Below are 8,255 nucleotides of genomic sequence, written 5' to 3'. Positions count from 1 at the left end.
CGTTCTTATTTATGGACATAATAATGGAAATTATCCGTCATATTTTTAGATTAGCATATCTCTTACAAACCGGAAACAATTCAGAAGGCTGTTTCAAGTATGTTGAAATTGTTGACTTTAAGTAAGAGGGTAGGTAGCATTGACTGGTGATTTGTGTTTATGTATCACGAGTACATTCTGATGTGCATGAAAAGAGTGATCTTCATATGCTTGTACTATATTGCACACAAGTAAACTTCATGGTTCATGCAATAATTTTAAGTGTATGGTGTTTAAGTAAGGATGTATTTATGCATCCCTTACCGTTAGTTCTCTGCAGATTGTAGACAACTTTATTTACAAAGATCTGATTGATTTAAGTCATGCAGTGGTTAAATGTTCCCTTCTTATGCCATTGATAGCTTTTAGTGTACTGTGTCCTTCCCTTTTTTCAATCTTTTCTTTCTTTTCTAGAGCTATTCATGGTTGTCCTTATCAGTAAGCTGAAATTCAAGTGCTCAAAGACAGCTCGCTGTCTAAATCATCTCATAATGTTTGCAATTTGCTCTTTTGTAAGGACATAGGGCATGCAGATCTGTCTATTTTTCTTTTTTCATTTTAATGAAGTGTGTATCTGCTTTCACATGCTTGATTCTATAATAGAAAACAGGATTGCGAATTATGGAGATTTCTAATTGTAGATTTTCACAGGTTTAGAGTTCGCAACCTATAAGTTCTTAGGTCTTCTCTAATGCAAGAGAGTCATACTATAAAGTGTTATTTTACTTTATGTGAATCTCATTATGTCATCATTTTTAAAATCTTCTTGTAAGTATTGTTCTATAAGAGTCTTATAAAACCCATATTTTTATTGTTTTCAAATGAGAAATAATTTTTAATTCTTACTACGAACATAGGGTCTAAAATTTAAAATCTTCTCATGCCATAGCATGTTCCAGCAGAGTTTCTATTAAAACCTAGGTTTTAAGCTTAAGGTCCTGATTATGAACCTTGAGTGGGAGATGTCCTTAGTATTCTTTCAATTCTCATAATCTCACATATTCCATGGGCCATTGATTTACATCCTATTTCTGACTACTTGCTACTACATTGATTTCTTGTACAATGGTCATCATAGGTACCCCCCCCTACCAGAGCAGTACTCCCACCCAATATGTTGGTTTTGGCTTCTATTTGCAGATGATGTGCTTCTTGAAAAAAAGTTCTCTTCCTAATGACCCTTTAAGATAGTTCAGCTTCTAAGTGTTATTGTCCTTTTGTGTGTACGAATTGGCTCACCAAAGGTTCTGCAAAAGATAAATTTGAATTCCATCAGCTTTCATTGTTAATAAGCATCGCAACCACTGTTTTATGTGATGGTAACTCAACAGCTTTCATTCCATATCAAGCATTTCCCGATTCAGATGTACAGCTTCTGTGGTGCTTCTTGGCACCAAACAGATAATAAATTATAGGGAAAAAGCTTTATGGTTACATGCAGATTTTGCTGGACAGATTTCTTGATGCCTCTAGGAATGCCAACATCAGAAATAAAATTGGAAAGGTATTTATTATTTGAAACATCTAGAGTTCAATACGATTTGGTCTAGTGTTGGGATGACAGTCTGGCCTGGCCTTTATTTCTATGTTTCTCAAGTGTTAACCAGGAGCTGTTAATCTGGTTGGTAAGGCTCACCCGTGTCTGAGTTGTCAGTGTTTGGCACATATCTTCAATTTTGGTTACCTAATAACTTTTTAGAATGTAAGATCAAAACTTAATGTTGGTTTCTCCCTTGTTCTCATCAGCATTCTCCTGCATATTTTGTGACCATCTCCCAGCAGTCCAATCCAAGCATTTTGGGATCGAACCAGTCCTTTTCTAGGACACCCAGCTTAATCGATAACGTGTACTGTTTTTCTGTCTTATGCTCCCTGACTTTTGTTGTTATTGACTTGTTAACTATGCCATAAACTGATGATTATTGTGTCTCTACTATGAATTTTTTTAGTAAATGTCTTCAATTTGTTTTTTTTTTGAGCTTTTGTGTGAAATGTAAATTATTTATCTTGAATCCAGAGTCTTTAAAATAGCCATCCCACTATAGAGTGACTTTGGGGTTGGTTGCTGCGCATTGCTATTTTGAGTTGACAATTATGGTTGTTTCCCAAAAGTGATTTGAAATGAGTAAAACCCACAAAATTAGTTATGAATGGAAGAGGAAATCATTATAAGGATGTAGATGTGCCTGCTTCATCCCAAACCAGTAGAATAATAGATGTAATACTTTGTGAAAGATACCTAGTAAGAAGGGTTATGCACTCAAGTAACATTCTATGTTCGAACAATTTAAAAGAAAATCCTCACTCAATATTACTTGCTTGCATATTTTTATTTCTAAAATATATACTATGTGTATGTATACTGTATACAAATTGAAGCCCACATTGTTGGGTTAAGCCCCATGACATTAATATCTAAACATGATTTCACTGATCTTCCTTGTCACATCTGTATTTTGGTCAGTCAACACTTTGATTCAATTTCTTTCTTCAGTCCCTCTTCCATTTTTTCAATTCACAAGTAGGTAATACATTCATCAGGCATTTCATAGATTATTACGAAGGTAATCACAAACATCAAATAAACATTAGTTGCTGAAAATATTAGGCCGTTTTTACACTACCGTGTTCCTATTTTGGTCTGTTTGAAGTGTGTCAACTATTAAAAAAAGCAAAACTATCGTGGTTAGTCCCAATTCTACTTACAAGAAAAGGGTGTTAAGGGAAACTACCATGGCAATCCGGCGTACTTACACAGGTGGTGGTGGTGGTAATAATTACCGATTCATCAAAGTATCTGGTGGAGATCTTAGCTTTTACAGCGGAGAATTTTTCGAGCAACCAATGTGACAAAACGGGTACATTTTATTACGAATCCTTTGAATGATTTAAGGACAAGATTTGAACCATAAAATAATACTAGCAAATAGTAAGTAGCATGGGGGATTGTGTTAGAATAAATATTACATTCCCTTAGTAATGTGATTGTTTTAGGCATGTTAGAAATTGTAACAAAGTATTCTGGAATAGAAAAGAGATGGGAGATGGGAGATGTTAGGATGTTGTGGATGATACCGAAAAAAAAATAGTGGTGAAGCGGGTGGAAGGTGATACGGAAGTGTTAGAGCAATTGATGTCGAAAGAAGCTCTAAGAGAGTTGAGGAAAATGAAGTCAAATTATGAGAACTATAACATACATTGTAAGGGGCTTGGGAGAGAAATTAAGAAAAAGACACTGCAGTGGTTAATTCAGAAAGAGATTAAACAAATGATATGTATATAGAAAACAAAGAAAGAGAATGTTGAGAAAAATATGTGTCAATATAGGGGGATTTCATGGTTGAATGAAAAAATGGGGCTAGCAGTGAACACAACGGATGAGCTACTATGTATATGAGACAGAGATGCTTTTGAACTCAGTCAACGTCTCCATATTAGCATAAAATTCTTATCTATATGTCGACTATTTTTGTAGTCATATAGATAACTTCTTTGAGAAATATGCAATGGGATGGTTTCCTTAACTCAACATCGCTCCCACTTCATTCCACTAAAAATTATCCTTATGCAAAAAGTTAATCAAAGGTGTTGATAGCTTAGCATATTGCTTGATTGAGTAATTCCCTCATGAAGTATATGTACCATTAACTTCTCAATTTCTTCTTTTTTACTATAAGAATAACGCTATGGTTTCACCTTAACGAGTAACTTGTTTCGTTAAAGGAATAGAATGATCATGGAATTGGGGAAGTGGCAATGAAGTTGGAGTAGCAAAATTCAAAGCATATGAACGTAGTAGAAAAGCTAACTTGGGCTCCATATCCACAAGTAAATCGATTAATGGTAAGGTTTATACACTGTGATCCACCAACTTCATACTATAAACTTCAAAAATGGAATGAGCTTGCTTAGGGACATAATCCACATCTTTTTACAACATAACAAATTGAACATTATGAAAAATATTTAAGTTCAAGGAATCATAATCTACTACATGGGTTCAATTGCTTTAAACCAATTTGCACCTAAAATAAGATTTGCTCATGAAAATGGAAGAAGGTAACTAGGTAACTAGAACAAGTTTCCCTCAAATTCTACCCAATCCTTGTGATTTTATATAATTGTCATTTCATATCACCACCTTCAACAATGGGGTTTTTCAATTTGACAATGTGTGGTTGCAAAAATTTATCAAAGTCTCTATCTAACAATACTATCACGATAACTTATTCACATATGCTAAAAACATGGTGGTAAATGACAACACACTTGATTTGTTCATGTTTTTATAGGCTTATTACATTTTTTTGGCATTTTTTTATTTTTGTTATTTCTAGTTGTTAGCATAGATTTGTATTTTCTTAAAAAAATTATAGTTGTAATAAATCTTGTATAAAAATTGTCTTTTCAACTTTGTATAAATTGTCTAATCAGTTGTGTTGATTATGATTTTGTAGATATTCTTTTGATTTGATCTTTGTTCCTTACTTTTAGAGCTTCATTGAGGATATTTAAATCATGAAGATTGGAGTATTGAGCTAAAAGAAGAAAACTACACAAATTTATTGGACATGGAAAACATTTGACAATTTAGAAGTTGGAAGACAGTGGAGTATATTATATCTTTGTAATAGATTTTTTCCCCCTAGTTTTGTTTTAGTTTAGGCCAATCCAATTGTAGTTTCATAACCTTATAAATATGGAACTTTAGACACAACTTAGGCACACTCACTTAAATACACTCATGTACTTACGTTTATGCTTACTAAATGATAGTTAGTTAGTTTTCCATTTTTACAGTTTAATGCAATTCAATTTTATCTATTCGAGTTCTTATACTTTTCTTTATTATTTTTGCTTTTGCAACTTTACATTTGGAAGATAATGGAGTTCTGAAAATGGATAATAGCAAATTCGAAACTATGTTAGATGATACTCTATTCAAGTTATTTTTTTTCTTTGAAATCCTTTTAGAATTTAGTTATTGATTAAAAATATTTTTTTTAATATACAAATTGATTGATTTTGTGTTTTCTTCATTAAACAAGTAATCTAGATTTAGGTTTCTTGCATTCAAGGTTGAAAATGACCTGACCATAGTTTTTGTTTGGTGTTTCACGTTTCTAGAATTGAAATTTTCTTCTTTTTACCATAATTTTTTAAAATTTCCGTATATATAATTTTACATTTATGCTTTTACATTTATGTCTTTTATAATTCAATTAGACGCTTAGTTTTATATTGGTATGACTATTAGACGGTCTGCTAGATGATTGTCCATTAGACAGATTAATGGTTGCACTTAGTTTTTTTATTCATGAATTCATCTACATTTTACTTGTTGTTTTAAAATTTCAATTGTAGTTTTAATTTGTTTTCTTACCGAGGATGAGTTAGAGCCATTCGAGGTGGATATCTGAGTAGTTTGAATGAATTGAATTCTTTTATGAAGGGTTGTTGAGCTTTATGGTTGAAAATCGTGTGACGATCTATCTACAAAGACTATTTGTCACTCAAGTCAGTAAGAGTCTGTAGATATTTGAGTGAAAGTGAGTAAACAAATATTGAGTGGTGAAGAATACTCCTTAAGACGGTATTTATAGCCTTTTAGGCCTATATAATATCTATGTAATTGATTCAATAGATTATGTCGTTTTATATGGCCACATGGTTTAGTTATTTCCATTACATTCCATAAAAAAAAAGTAATTGTAAGTGGTTATTACCATGATTATAAATGGATGTTAATTGTTCCGCTCATTTCGGTACTGAATATTACAAGTCACACAAATTCAGGAACCCAATTGTAGGTTTTTTGGGTTCTTAGATTGAACTAGTTATTTGCATTTGAGCCAAGCTCTTAAGAACAAGTCACATTTATATGACTAATTAAACAACTCATCGGACCAAGCCTTCTTGACTTGGCCATTTGATTCGGTGTTCGGGGAGTAGAAAAGTTACAGTTAATCCATAGTTTTCGCAAAGGACTTGAAAGTTTTCATTTTCAAATTCACCCCATGATCACTTATGGAAATAATTGATAAACTTTTTTCAATTTGGATTTGTTTAAAATTTTTACATAGAACCTTGTAAGACTTATCCGTGTGGTGTAAGAACCTAACCGGTGTCCATCCAGTGAAATCATAAACAACAATACCATATCTTTTTCCTCCAATAAACTTTGTTCTAGTGGGTCCAAAAAAGACTAAGTGAATCAACTCAATGTGTTTTTGAGTAGAAATATCATTTTTGCATTTAAAATAGTTTTTGACTTGCTTTCCTTTGACACACAACTGAGAAAGAAGATTGTCTTTGAATGACATTATTGGCAAACCTCTTACGAGATTATGTTTTTCTACCTTAAAGATTAATCTCAAGCTAGCATGACTGCACTTCTTGTGCCATAACCAATGATCTTCTTTTTCAGACATAAGACATGAGACCATTTGATATGATAACTCATCTATATCCATTTTGTAAAGATTTCCTCGTCTATTGGCTACAAACATTTTGGTTCCATTACTGTGATAGACTCAACAATGGTTTTTGTTAAAAACAACGTTGTTCCCACTGTCGCACAATTGCCTTATATTCAGTAGGTTATGTTTAATATTGTCTACTAATAAGACATTATTAATATACATAAAATGTTTCAGACTTACCTAACCACCACCAATTACTTGACCATGCTAATTTCCACTGAAGATTGCTTTCCCTTCTTTCTTCAATTTCAGGTCTTGAAATATAGATATTTCTATGGCGTGAGCAACCATTTTCTAGGTACCATGATAAGTGTTTTCTTGGTTGGATTGAGTACACCTACAAGAGGTATTATTTTTCCTTTAGGTACCCACACAGATCGAGGTCCTTCCTTGTTAGTTTTTCATAGTTTATTCTTAGAATGACCATTGGACGAAGTAATAGTAGATGCAGGATGATGCAGATCCATCTATGCATGGTGACATCTTTTCTACATATCTTATCCAAATTTTATTATTGGGTCCTCTAAAGTTACTGATTAGAAGTTCTACGGATTTTTCACACATTTTAGATTTCTCTAGGATAATTTTGAGTGTTGAATTTTCAGTCTTAAGATCAACTAAGGTTTTGTAATTTTCTAGCTTATCAATTTTTAATTTTTCTAGAGTTTGACTTAGATTTTTGTTTTCTTCATATAATTTATCTTTAGTTTGTGTGATATCAGTATTTTTTTTACTTAATTTCTCTAACTCAGAACTAGTGGTTTTGAATTTTCTTTTAAATGTCTTGTATTCGGCTATGATACGCGCATTATACGAGACTAACTCTGAATAGGCTTCTCTAACATAATATAGGTAAGAAAGATTTACATCTTCATCGGAATCTTTAGAATCTGAGGAGTTTTCTATATGTGTCTTAAAACAAATGTGAGCCTCTTCCTCAAACTCAAAATCAGAGAGATATAGGTCTTCCTAAGTGGACATGGGACATTTTTTCTTGATGGACTTCTTCGTGTCCTTTTTTGTGTCTCCTAGGATGGAAGAGGCCCAAGCCCATGAAAGAAGCCCAAGCCCAAGCCCAAGCCCAAGCCGAAATACAAGTTCAAGCTTCGGCTCAAGGCCAACAAATAGAAGATCTGGGCCAACTAAGCATCATTGAATGTCTTTTTTTTGTAATTACTTTTGAGTATTTTTAGTAGAACATAAAGGAAGGTGTAGATATAGATATAAGAGGTGCAAATGTATAAAGATAAGTCACACCTTCCATGTGACATAAAAAGAAGGTGTAGGTGTAGATTTAGGAGGTGCCAAAAAAAGAAACCAAGTCACACTTCCCTTGTGACTAGGAATTGGCTCCAAATTCAAATGCTTCTCATTTGAATTTCCCTCCACTTTCATTTGAATTTCCAGCTCTCTAAACACTATAAATAAGAGGGATTGACTCATGTAAATTCAAGATTAATATACTTAGTGAATTGCTGCCAAATTAGAGCCAATTTCACTTCTTGCCCAAAACCTCTTAGGTTAGGCTATTTATCTTCAATTCTCACCTTACCAAAGAGAGATGGCCTTACCACTCTCATCCCCTACCTAACATGCACCTCCAAGGCCACCACACCTCTTAGGAGGGCCTTGTTCGTTTACAATCCATTGTGCTTCCGCCGATCATCAACAAAATCTCCAAATCATGAAGACACTCTTCCATCATTTGGTATCTAGAGCCATGGTTTTCAAGAG

Source organism: Phaseolus vulgaris, chromosome 1, assembly GCF_000499845.2.
Source record: "Phaseolus vulgaris cultivar G19833 chromosome 1, P. vulgaris v2.0, whole genome shotgun sequence".
Taxonomy (NCBI): Eukaryota; Viridiplantae; Streptophyta; class Magnoliopsida; order Fabales; family Fabaceae; genus Phaseolus; species Phaseolus vulgaris.
This window is presented reverse-complemented; position numbering follows the sequence as displayed.